At 42.6% G+C, this 13,051-nt stretch overlaps 1 protein-coding gene across 3 annotated transcripts in view; it reads right to left on the minus strand.

The window, feature by feature from the left end:
- GRM8 (glutamate metabotropic receptor 8) overlaps positions 1-13,051 on the minus strand; it is an 848,835-nt gene that overhangs the window by 745,644 nt on the left and 90,140 nt on the right. The window lies entirely within an intron of this gene.

A 13,051-nucleotide genomic window follows, 5' to 3' on the forward strand; every position in this document is an offset into this window, starting at 1 on the left:
ATAAACAAGCTATATGTTAGACTTTTTAATATTTGCAAAATACAAGTGACTTTTAGATAAATTCAACACAAAGGAAAACCTGAGGCCTAGACTTTGCATTCAAGATTGGTCAATGGTCCAAGGGAGGAGAAGTCCAAGTGCAGGGGATCTGGAGAGCATGGGTGTGAAAGTTAGATGGCTGCCCGGTCACTTCTGCCGAACATGAACTTCAGTGCAGTGGGGTTCCAGAAACAGGATGAAGGGAATCAGCAGAGGCACCACCAGACCCTGATTTTTCTAGGAAAATGATGCTTTGCAGGCTGGAATCAGGAGAAAAGCTTTGAAGGAGATCCATCATTCCTGACAGTCCAGCTTTCTAGGTTTGCAAAAAGCACTTTTCCCTAGAATTTAGAAAAATAACAGAGCAAACCCAGCTGTCTTTCTCAGGATCCAGCTCCTATCCCCACCTGCAACCTTCTAGTTTCTTCTCACTGCTTCCATCCTGGCACATTATGTTCTATCTTTTCCAAATCATTTCCTGGTTTACTCCAAAGTATTTCTGTGTCATTTTAAGCTCTAAGTGTTGTATGGAATATCCTTTCCAAAGTGCTACTTCCTACAAAAAGCTGTCTTTCCCAGAAGAAAGGGAAAGATATCATACACACACACACACACACACACACACACACACACACACGATGAAATATTACTCAGCCATAAAAACTGAAATAATGCCATTTGCAACAACATGGATGGACCTCGAGATGATCATACTAAGTGAAGTCAGCCAGAAAAGACAAATATTAGCAGAGACTGCTTATATCTTATGAAATCTTATTGCGTAATCTTATTGCTTAATCTTAAAAAATTTTACAAATGAACTTATTTACAAAACAGAAGTAGACTCACAGATATAAAAAACAAACATGATTACCAAAGGGGAAAGGGGGAGAGGGATAAATTGGGAATTTAAGATCAGCAGATACACACTACTATGTATAAAACAGATAAACAGTAAGTACCTTCTGTGTAACACAGAGAACTATATACAATATCTTGTAATGCTCTATAATGGGGCAAAATCTAAACAAGAATGTTTATATGTATATATAATAAAGATGAAAAAGAATATTAATTACTTTGTTCTATCTTTTTTAACTCAGTCTAGAAATACGAAGATTGATATTGATTTAAAAAAAAAGATGCCTAAACATATTACAACGGAGAAGACAACAGCACCCCACTCCAGTATTCTTGCCTCGAGAATCCCAGGGACAGAGGAGCCTGATGGGCTGTTGTCTATGGGGTTGCACAGAGTTAGATACGACTGAATCAACTTAGCAGCAGCAGCAGCAGCAAACATGTTACAAAAGACATGAGGGGTTACAGAAATTAAACTATGCTTGTTCTCTAAACTCAGGAATATTAGAATTAGAGGCACCCCTCGAAGCCTGAAGAAGGTGACTTGAAAATAAATAAAAGGGAGCACTACTTTACACAGCTGCAGCAAACATGAAACTCTCTATTTTGAGAATTGGTACAGACTTGAAGAGATAAGTAGATTCCAAGAAGGACTGAGATAAGTAGATTCCAAGAAGGACTTAGGATGATGGTTCCAACACAGTGTTAAATAGACATTAAAGCTATTTACCTTATCAGCAGAGTGCATTCACCCCTCACTTCCTACAAAAGTGCCACGTGTATCCTTGTCACAGCCACAGCATGAGCAGCATACATCCGGTTTCGTCAGCTTTAACCTTGCATGGCATTTGTAGTGCTTTTATACTCTAACACCAGAGCTCTGTTGTTTGGTGAAACTTCACTTTCTTGAAACAGAATGCAGTTCTTTCTGTGACTCATCCTACATAACTCAATTGTCACCAATCACTGGAAATAAAATATCTTCTAAAAGACTTAGTTCATTGAACAAGGACAGGAAGGAGGTCAAAGAAGACTGTACCCTGGCCATGAGCTGAATATCTTTCTAAACCATGTGTCCTGGGGGAGGGAAAGGCTGCATTCTCAGGTACACTAAATGTGCAGTAGGTAGATACTGACCCGTGTGGGAAGGAAAAGAGAGAAATGAGAAAGAGGTTACCCAGAACCAAATGGCAAGTTTGGTTCACAAAAGTTTTATTTACAAATGTCATCATGTAGAATCCTCAAAATCCAATCAATTCAGTCCAGTTCAGTCACTCAATCGTGTCTGACTCTTTGTGACCCATGAACCGCAGCACGCCAGGCCTCCCTGTCCATCACCAACTCCCGGAGTTCACCCAAACTCATGTCCATTGAGAAGGTGATCCCATCCAACCATCTTATCCTTTGTTTTCCCCTTCTCCTCCCGCCCCCAATCTTTCCCACCATCAGGGTCTTTTAAAATGAGTCAGCTATTCACATCAGGTACCCAAAGTATTGGAGTTTCAGCTTTAGCATCAGTCCTTCCAATGAACACCCAGGACTGACCTCCTTTAGGATGGACTGGTTGGATCTCCTTGCAGTCCAAGGGTCTTCAAGAGTCTTCTCCAACACCACAGTTCAAAAGCAACAATTCTTCGGTGCTCAGCTTTCTTTATAGTCCAACTCTCACATCCATACGTGACCACTGGAAAAAACATAGCCTTGACTAGACAGACCTTTGTTGGCAAAGTAATGTCTCTGCTTTTTAATATGCAGTCTAGGTTGATCATAACTTTCCTTCCAAGGAGTAAGTATCTTTTAATTTCATGGTTGCAATCACCATCTGCAGTGATTTTGGAGCCCAAAAAAATAAAGTCAGCCACTGTTTCTACTGTTTCCCCATCTATTTCCCATGAAGTGATGGGACCAGATGCCATGATCTTCATTTTCTGAATGTTGAGCTTTAAGCCAACTTTTTCACTCTCCTCTTTCACTTTCATTAAGAGGCTTTTTAGTTCCTCTTCACTTTCTGCCATAAGGGTGGTGTCATCTGCATATCTGAGGTTATTGATATTTCTCCTGGCAATCTTGATTCCAGCTTGTGCTTCCTCCAGTCCAGTGTTTCTCATGACATATTCTGCATGTAAGTTAAATAAGCAGGGTGACAATATACAGCCTTGATGTACTCCTTTTCCTATTTGGAACCGGTCTGTTATTCCATGTCCAGTTCTAACTGTTGCTTCCTGACCTGCATACAGGTTTCTCAAGAAGCAGGTCAGGTGGTCTGGTATGCCCATCTCTTTCAGAATTTTCCACAGTTTATTGTGATCCACACAGTCAAAGGCTTTGGCATAGTCAATAAAGCAGAAATAGATGTTTTTCTGGAACTCTCTTGCTTTTTCTATGATCCAACGGATGTTGGCAATTGGATCTCTGGTTCCTCTGCCTTTTCTAAAACCAGCTTGAACATCTGAAAGTTCACGGTTCACGTATTGCTGAAGGCCTGGCTTGGAGAATTTTGAGCATTACTTTACTAGCGTATGAGATGAGTGCAATTGTGTGGTAGTTTGAGCATTCTTTGGCATTGCCTTTCTTTGGGATTGGAATGAAAACTGACCTTTTCCAGTCCTGTGGCCACTGCTGAGTTTTCCAAATTTGCTGGCATATGGAGTGCAGCACTTTCACAGCATCATTTTCCAGGATTTGAAATAGCTCAACTGGAATTCCATCACCTCCACTATCTTTGTTCATAGTGATGCTTTCTAAGGCCCACTTGACTTCACATTCCAGGATGTCTGGCTCTAGGTCAGTGATCACACCATCATGATTATCTGGGTCATGAAGATCTTTTTTGTACAGTTCTGTGTATTCTTGCCACCTCTTCTTAATATCTTCTGTTTCTGTTAGGTCCATACCATTTCTGTCCTTTATCGAGCCCATCTTTGCATGAAATATTCCCTTGGTATCTCTAATTTTCTTGAAGAGATCTCTAGTCTTTCCCATTCTATTGTTTTCCTCTATTTCTTTGCATTGATCACTGAGGAAGGCTTTCTTATTTCTCCTTGCTATTCTTTGGAACTCTGCATTCAAATGGGTATATCTTTCCTTTTCTCCTTTGCTTTTCACTTCTCTTCTTTTCACAGCTATTTGTAAGGCCTCCTCAGACAGCCAATCAATAAACATGATTTTCAGAAAAATGTGCACAAAGGGACTTCCCTGGTGGTCCAGTAGTTAAGACTCTGTGCTTTCACTGCAGGGGGCATGAGTTCAATCCCTGGTCAGGGAACTGAGAGAAGATCCCACATGCCACGTGTTGCAGCCAAAAGAAAATATGTATACAAAAGGGCTGGAACCACATGTCATGATTATTTAAGAGGGATGGTATGGGGAGGGAGGAGGGAGGAGGGTTCAGGATGGGGAATACATGTATACCAGTGGTGGATTCATTTTGATATTTGGCAAAACTAATACAATATTGTAAAGTTTAAAAATAAAATAAAATTTAAAAAAAATAAAAAGAATGTAGAGAAAGACAATGAATTAGTCAATTTGCCCACGTGGCTCAGCAGTATAGAATCCGCCTGCCAATACCAGAGACATAAGAGACATGGGTTCAATCCCTGGGTCAGGAAGATCTCCTAGAGGAGGAAACTGCAACCCACTCTAGTATTTTTGCCTGAAAAATCCCATGGACAGAGGAGCCTGGTGGACTAGAGTCCATGGGATTGCAAAGAGTCAAACATGGCTGAGCACACACACACGTGCTCATTTTAATGTAGGATCTGTGCAATTGGAAGAAAGTCAAAGAATCTCTGAGCTTGTAACATGGGGCTCAGCATGGGAGAGGAGGGTGGTGAAAACTGAGGAGTGGGTCACTCTTGATGACTAACGGGCATTTAATAACCAGCAGTGCTCACTATTACAGGAGCCTAGCAGGGATTAGCTGTATCTACAGGGTGGCCATGTCATAAGAAAGATTTCTGAGAAAAAGTAACTGTGTACTAAGGTCACTCACCCATCTTTGACAAAATCATGTTTTGGTCTACACATTTAAGGAATTCTAGGAAATAACTGATCCTCTATAATGATACCTATGTGTAAACATTACAAGGCAATCCACTCCATCAAGCAAGAGCCAGTGAATTCCTCCCCCAGTCCAACCCTAGAGAAGCCACAGAGGAAAAGTGCATGTATCTGAAGACCTGATAGAAAGATTTTGGAGAAACTCTGGGGAGAAAAAGATTGGTAGTAACCATAAGTAGGAAAAAAAATGGCAGGGAAGGAGGGAAGAGTAATGCATGGACAGACAGGTTAGCGGTGTGCGTATGAGCTGTGTTCTTTGTATTCCGTAGAACTTTACTTGTGATCAATGTGTCCTCAGTTGCCGACTCTTTGAGACCCCATGGACTGCAGCCCAACAGGCTCCCCTGTCCGTGGAATTTTCCTGGCAAGAATACTGGAGTGCGAACTTCACTTGCCCCTTACTAAAAGACCAGCAGCACCAGCCCACCCTGCAGGGTAACTCAGGGGACAGATGCAGTCTGGCTGCTGTTGCAAGAAGCTAAAAACAGGCACAGTGTGAGTAGCCTGCCCCTGAGGGGTCCATCCACCTAGCTGTCCCCACCACAGCCCTAGGTTAGGACTAGAAAACCAACCTAGAAAAGATGTAGGAAGAGAGAAGGCTCAGAGCAGAAGCAGAGAGGTTCAGAGTTTCTTAGCGAGGGGGAACAAATGTGACATTCAAGTCCAGACTCAGAGCTATGAACTCTCTAAGCCAGGGCACACCATTAGCCTCCCCTCCTAAAACCCACCACGGCTAGGATCTGACTCTGGCCAGGACTCTATGTTCTCCTTTACTAATGCATCACATAATAGGATTTTGGCTCAGATGGTAAAGAATCCGCCTGCCAGTGCAGGAGACCTGGGTTCATTCCCTAAGTCAGGAAGATCCCCTGGAGGAGGGCATAGCAACCCACTCCAGTATTCTTGCTTGGAGGATCCCATGGACAGAGGAGCCTGGCAAATTACAGCCCATAAGGTCACAAAGAGTCGGACACAACTGAGCAACGAACACTTTCACTTGAACAAAATTTAGTGGAAAATCTAACAGACCCACAGCCAAATCATAACAAGCATGTAGCTTGAATAAGAACACCTGGCCTATTGCTGACACTGAAATTTAAGGAATTGGTTGTTGGTCGCGAAGATTCGGACACAACTGAGCAACTTCACTTTCACTTTTCACTTTCATGCACTGGAGAAGGCAACCAATGGGTTCAGCAACCCACTCCAGAGTTCTTGCCTGGAGAATCCCAGGGACGGGGGAGCCTGGTGGGCTGCCATCTATGGGGTCACACAGAGTCAGACATGACTAAAGCAACTTAGCAGCAGCAGCAGCAGCAGAACTGAGTGATAAAAGTAGAAAACAGGGCAAGGTTTACGGTGCAATACCATTGATGAACATTAAAAACACATTCACTGCAAAACAACACTGCAGACTTAACAAGGATACACACAGATTTAAGATACCACATATTTAAGACATAGATCAAAGACACCAGAGTGAAGTGTAAAGGAGAGAAGGGAATTAGAGCAGTGATCAGAGAAGATGAAAGAGAAAGAAAATAAAACAAGAAGAGGACTTTGCACCCATCAATGAGGATGACGCATTATAAACTAAGGAGGATGATTTACTTAACTCTCTGGACCTGAGATCTGATTAAAACAAGGAAATACCACCTTGACAAATGATTGGAGGCTGAAAATAAGAAGTAATTGGCATTTATTAGAATAGATAGAAAAGCAGATAGCAATGAAAGAGTTTACACAAATGAACAGAGACTTTGTCAGAGCTAATAGCCCTAAAATTGCTGTGTGCAGAGATCTCCTTAACCCCAACTCAAGAGAGTATACTGAGGCCAGGGCAGGGAAAAAAGCCTGACAGGCTGGAGAGGACAGGGAATAGCACCGAGAACAGGCTTGTGGATGGCTCAAAACAGATTGTCTTTTCCGGCTCAGATATAAGACCCCCTCCCTGTCCACTGTCTTGTCAGGGGGACCCAGGGTAGACTCAGGAATCCAGTGGTTGTCCAGACATTTGGTGGAGATGGGCCATCCCAACCACACCCAAAAGATGGCCAAATATAATCTTTTGGTCTTTTTAGCGCCCTCTAGCTGTCAGTCAGTCAGTCAGTTCAGTCGCTCAGTCATGTCCGACTCTTTGAGACCCCATGAATCACAGCACACCAGGCCTCCCTGTCCATCACCAACTCCTGGAGTTCACTCAAACTCATGTCCATCGAGTCGGTGATGCCATCCAGCCATCTCATCCTCTGTCGTCCCCTTCTCCTCCTGCCCCGAATCCCTCCCAGCATCAGGGTCTTTTCCGATAAGTCAACTCTTCACATGAGGTGGCTAAAGTATTGGAGTTTCAGCTTCAGCATCAATCCTTCCAATAAACACCCAGGATGGATCTCCTTTAAGATGGACTGGTTGGATCTCCTTGCAGTCCAAGGGACTCTCAAGAGTCTTCTCCAACACCACAGTTCAAAAGCATCAATTCTTCAGCGCTCAGCTTTCTTTACAGTCCAACTCTCATATTCATACATGACTACTGGAAAAACCATAGCCTTGATTAGATGGACCTTTGTTCACAAAGTAATATTTCTGCTCTTTAATATGCTGTCTAGGTTGGTCATAACTTGCCTTCCAAGGAGTAAGCGTCTTTTAATTTTATGGCCGCAATTACCATCTGCAGCGATTTTGGAGCCCAGAAAAATAAAGTCTGACACTGTTTCCACTGTTTCCCCATCTGTAGGTAGCAGCAATACATATTAAGTAGCTAGTTGCTGCTGCTAAGTTGCTTCAGTTGTGTCTGACTCTGTGAGACCTCACAGACGGCAGCCCACCAGGCTCCCCGGTCCCTGGGATTCTCCAGGCAAGAACACTGGAGTGGGTTGCCATTTCCTTCTCCAATGCATGAAAGTGAGGAAAGTGAAGTCGCTCAGTCGTGTCCAACTCTTTGCAGTCCCAGGGACTGCAGCCTACCAGGGTCCTCCGTCCATGGGATTTTCCAGGGAAGAGTACTGGAGTGGGGTGCCATTGCCTTCTCCGAAGTAGCTAGTTGGTGGTCCCCTAACTTGCTACAAGGTGGAAATAGTGCAGACATGTGCTTTCCAGCATTCAGGTTTGGTAAAGGTAGGCAGCAGAGAGGAGCAGGGCATATGGATGCCTGGCTGGAACAGGACACAGAGAAGGGAAATGTAGCCTTTGATTTCAGCTCTCCTGGAAAAGGTTCAAGCCATCTTTCTTATGAACAGATCTGATTCACAAGGTTCTCTTATTTCTAAGATTACTAAGATTCTAAGCTAAGTCTTTTAGTCACTGTTTGATAATAAGATGCAAGATAAAGTACTTGTGAACACATAAAATTAATGGAAGGAAACACTATCTGAGTGTATGCTGAATTTAGCCACCAGCATCTATTTTTAAAGATGACCTAATTAATTGTTACATAGAATATTGAGAGAAAAGAAACATAGGCAAGCCTTTTAGATAAATCACTATTGACTTTAAATGTATGACATTGTTGAAGCAGTTTTCCAAAAGCTTATAGAATGATTTTAATACAGTTGTCAAACATGCCAGGAAAAATACATGAAGACAGAAAACTATTGAGTCTCTGAGGGGAAAAAAAAAGGATGGGATTGAAAAGTGACCTTAAAAAAATCTCTGTGTATCTCTTTAACATGTGTGTGTGTGTGTGTTAAGCTGCCTCAGTCGTGTCCAGTTCTTTGCGACCTTATGGACTGTAGCCCACCAGGCTCCTTTGTCCATGTGATTCTCTAGGCACGAATACTGAAGTGGGTTACCGTGGTCTCCTCCAGGAGATCTTCCCAACCCTACATCTTTTACATCTCCTTCACTGGCAGGCAGGTTGGGAAGCCCCCTTTAACACACTCCTCATTTAGTAAACAGAATTGTAGTCATTTTACCATAGACTCATTCTCACCACTGTACCTATATATAGAGTCATTGATCTTTATACTGCTCTTTTTCTTCCATGAGAGTTAATGTTATTTAAATGGAAACTAGATCAAAGAGGGGACTTGCCTCTTTACTAAATTAGAGCATTCTAAAATTTAAGCAAAATAATCCAAATGTTGGATTTCCCCCTAAAGGACTGATACTGCAATTCAGTGCAATAAAATATGCTTGAAAGGCTGAAGCATACTACTTTCTTATTTTTGCAAGTAAAAGATGATTCTGAAAATTGGCTTTACTTCCACAGTCAGAAAGCAAAGCTAAAAAACAAATACTCTAATGGAATGTAAAAAAAAAAAAAACATATTTAATTGGGAGATATTATAAAAGTCTTGGCTAAGCATGAGAAAACTAGAAAATGGTATGTTAAAGCCCTTTAACACATATCTCTTTCAAGAAAACACTAATCTAATACTATAGCAAAGAAGAGGTAGCCCGTATACATATTCTGCTTAAGCAAATACCCAGCTAATATTATAGCTCGTCCTTCGAAGAAGGATAGTGAGTGAGCTTTTCAAAGTTACACCAAGCTGGGCATGGGACTTCCAGGCTTGAATGGTAGAATAAACTGGCTTATGTTGTTTCCCTCTCCCAACTTTAATGAAACAAAAACTAGGGGGGAAAAGTAAAACAAAAGTTGACCAACACTTGATAAAGGAAAGCCTAGAACCTAAGGCTGTCACCTGTGGAAACAGTGAGAGAGGAAAGAGAAGATCCTAAAGTGGAGCAGAGGGCACTGTGAAAGAAGGTCCGTCACCCCTGACACATGCACACACACACTCCCACGCAGTCCTCACAAGTCACCCTGGGGAGCCACAGCATCCCGAGTCCTCACACTAGTAATAAATCTGGAGAGAGGCAAGTTGAGTGGGCTGCCTTTTTTTTTCTCCCTCCTCTGGGGAGCTATGGAAAGGCTGCTGGGAAAAATAGCCTCTGGGCAACAAGATGAATTGGAGGAGGATCTAAAGCATGTGGGGAACCCCTCCTGGGGGCAAACATGTAGCATCACCTGGCTCAGAAGTGAGAATGGCATCCAGAAAAGCTAGCATCTCCCTCCACTCAGCCTGCCTGCTCACTGCTATGTTCTCAGCAATTAGTAAAGCAGATCAACTCCCCAAAAAATCAAAGCCCAGGGGACTTCCCTGGTGGTCCAGTGGTTAAACCTTCACCTCCCAATGCAGGGGTGAGGGTTCAATCCCTGGTTGGGGAGCTAAGATCCCACATGCATCATGGCCAAAAAAAAACAAAAAATAAAACAGGAGCAACGTTGTGACAAATTCAGTAAACACTTTAAAAAAAAACCACAAAGCCTGATGAATGGATAAAGAAGTTGTGATACATATATGCAATGGAATATTACTCAACCATTAAAAAGGGATGCATTTGAGTCAGTTCTAGGAGGTGGATGAACCTAGAGTCTGTTATACGGAGTGAAGTATGTTAGAAAGAGAAAAACAAATCTCATGTATTAACGCATATGTATGGAATCTAGGAAATGGTACTGAGGAACCTATTTGCAGAGCAGAAATAGAGACGGAGACATAAAGGAAAGACTTGAGAGTGGATCTGAACCATGTACACCACCACGTGTAAAACAGACAGCCAGAGGGAAGCTGCTTTATAACACAGGGAGCCCAGCCCGGTGCTCTGTGACAACCAGAGGGGTGGAATGGGATTAGGGGTGGGAGCAAGGTTCGGAAGGGAGGGGACTTGTGGCTGATTCACACTGTTGTATGGCAGAAGCCAATGCAATATTGTAAAATACCGTCCAAATAAAAATAAATTAAAAAAAAAAACCAAGCCTGAGTTGTCTTTTCTTATTAGAAATAAGTGGACCTCAGTCATGGGGGAGAGACAGTCAAGTACGGTGGTTATTTTGAGATGATGGGATTGAGGTCATCATTTTCACTTTCTTCTCTGTACTTTTCTGATTTGCTTCAATAGACTTTATAATGAACTTGAAATTTTTATACAAAGCAATTTTTTTTTCTTTAAAAGATAATGAAAGCCAGAAATGAGACTGTGACATTTAGCTCACCACATAGATTTTTAAGAATTGTGAACCTATGATAGGGTTATGACAAACCATACCATGTTCCCATCTTCATCAAATAAACCCAACCCCGTTGGTACTTTGACCTGTAAGAGGAGAAAAGAAAAGAAAGAAAAGAAGAGACAAATAGCAAGAGTTAGAAAAAACAGGAAGAGTAAAGGAGGAAACCAGTCTGAGAGATATGGATAGCCAGGTCCATTGTAGAGTAGTTGGGGGAGATGGGGAGCTTTCAACCCCACCCCACACTCCTCTGAGTCAACTCTCCCATCACCCAAGTCACCACCAAGCCCTGACACCCAGTCTCTGGCATCGACAGTCAGGACAGCAATTGAAGCGGGTGGACATGAGATTTAGGTTACAGTGAAATGCATGTGTGTCCCTGTGTCCATGTTGTATGTACGGGCTGTGTGTGTGTGTGTTCATAGAAATTCTTAAGCAGAACAGATAGACTTACTCTAAATGGGAACAGCTGATCTCTGAAAGTCTTTTCTTTCAGTCTTTACTTGAATGTACTTTTTCTACCAATGAAAAATCCGGTAATAATTTAAAGAACTCATCTCTGTAAGATATGAATAGGCTTCCCATATGGCACTAGTTGGTAAAGAACCCACCTGCCAATGCAGGAGACAAGAGACTTCGGTTTGATTCCTGGGTCAGGAAGATCCCCTGAAGGATGAAATGACAACTCACTCCAGTATTCTTGCCTGGAGAACTCCATGGACAGAGGAGCCTGGGGGGCTACAGTCCATAGGGTCGCACACAGTCAGACATGACTGAAGCAACTTGGCACAGCAGGCCATAAGATATGAATAAATAAGACATTCATAATGACAAGCAGGAGAAGGAAATGACAACCCACTCAAGTATTCTTGCCTGGAGAATCCCATGGACAGAGGAACCTGGCAGGCTACAGTCCATGGGGTCGCAAGAGTTGGACACAACTTAGTGACTAAACCACCCCCACCAATGACCAGCAACCCTTGTGGCTCAGCTAGTAAAGGATCCACCTGCAATGCGAGAAACCTGGGTTCGATCCCTGGGTTGGGAAGATCCCCTGGAGAAGGGAAAGGCTAATCACTCCAGTATTCTGTCCTGGAGAATTCCCAGTCCATGGGGTCCCAAAGAGTTGGACATGACTGAGTGACTTTCACTTTCACTATCAATGACAAGCAAGATTTAATGGGCAACTTTCACTTTCAATGACAAAGCAAGATTTAAAGAAAGTGCAAAAGAATGATGCAGTCTTCTGTCGCTATTGACCATATTCAGCGAATCTAATGTAGCACCTTAGATTAGACGATAAGCCATTCTTTTATGCCGTTATGGGGGAAAAAATACTACCAAGTCAACTGGAACTTGGTTCCTTCTTATCACCTGTGGGACAGTTCTGGTCCCCAGGAGTTTCAAATGCAGATCTTAAAGCAGATGAAAGGCAATAAGTCTCATCACTCACTCTCTTCACTGGCTTGTGATTCTTGATGGATCCCTTAACCTTCTCGGTCTGTTTCTTCAACTATAAAAGTGCTGCACTTTTGTATATGTATCATGTGTAAATTCCTTTATGTTATAAAAACAATGTAGCTTCAGATCTGTTTTTCTCCCAGAATTAAGACAGTCTAAGGCCCTGAAGCCTTTCAGGCTGTGATGAATGGGAGGTCAAGGTGGATTTTACTGCTTGGAGAGCCTCAGGAGGGTCCAAACCTTGTTGGTACTCCAACCTCAGCTCCATCGGTAAAGCCTCCTCCCTGAGTCACCGAACCTCTCTCACCAATACCTCCATTCAGAACTGGTTTCCCCTGCTTTGTCCTCCTTCGTGGTGCCTCATTCCTGGCCCTTTATCTTCCAGACCAGAAGAGAAAGATACAGAAAGGAAGACCCAAGGTCTCTCTTGCATCCAATCAAGACTTTGGCTTTGTTCCAGTTGGGGAATGGTTGCCTAGGTAACCAAGTATTAACTGAAAGTAATTCCTATTCTCTCTTTTTGTCAGACTAACCATTCTTCTGGTTCCTCCCTCTTGTCTCACTTGGGAGTTAATAGTAAAAGGATTTATTTAACCAGACTCTGCATTTTATAAC

This window comes from Bos taurus, chromosome 4 (assembly GCF_002263795.3).
Source record: "Bos taurus isolate L1 Dominette 01449 registration number 42190680 breed Hereford chromosome 4, ARS-UCD2.0, whole genome shotgun sequence".
NCBI classification, from domain to species: Eukaryota; Metazoa; Chordata; class Mammalia; order Artiodactyla; family Bovidae; genus Bos; species Bos taurus.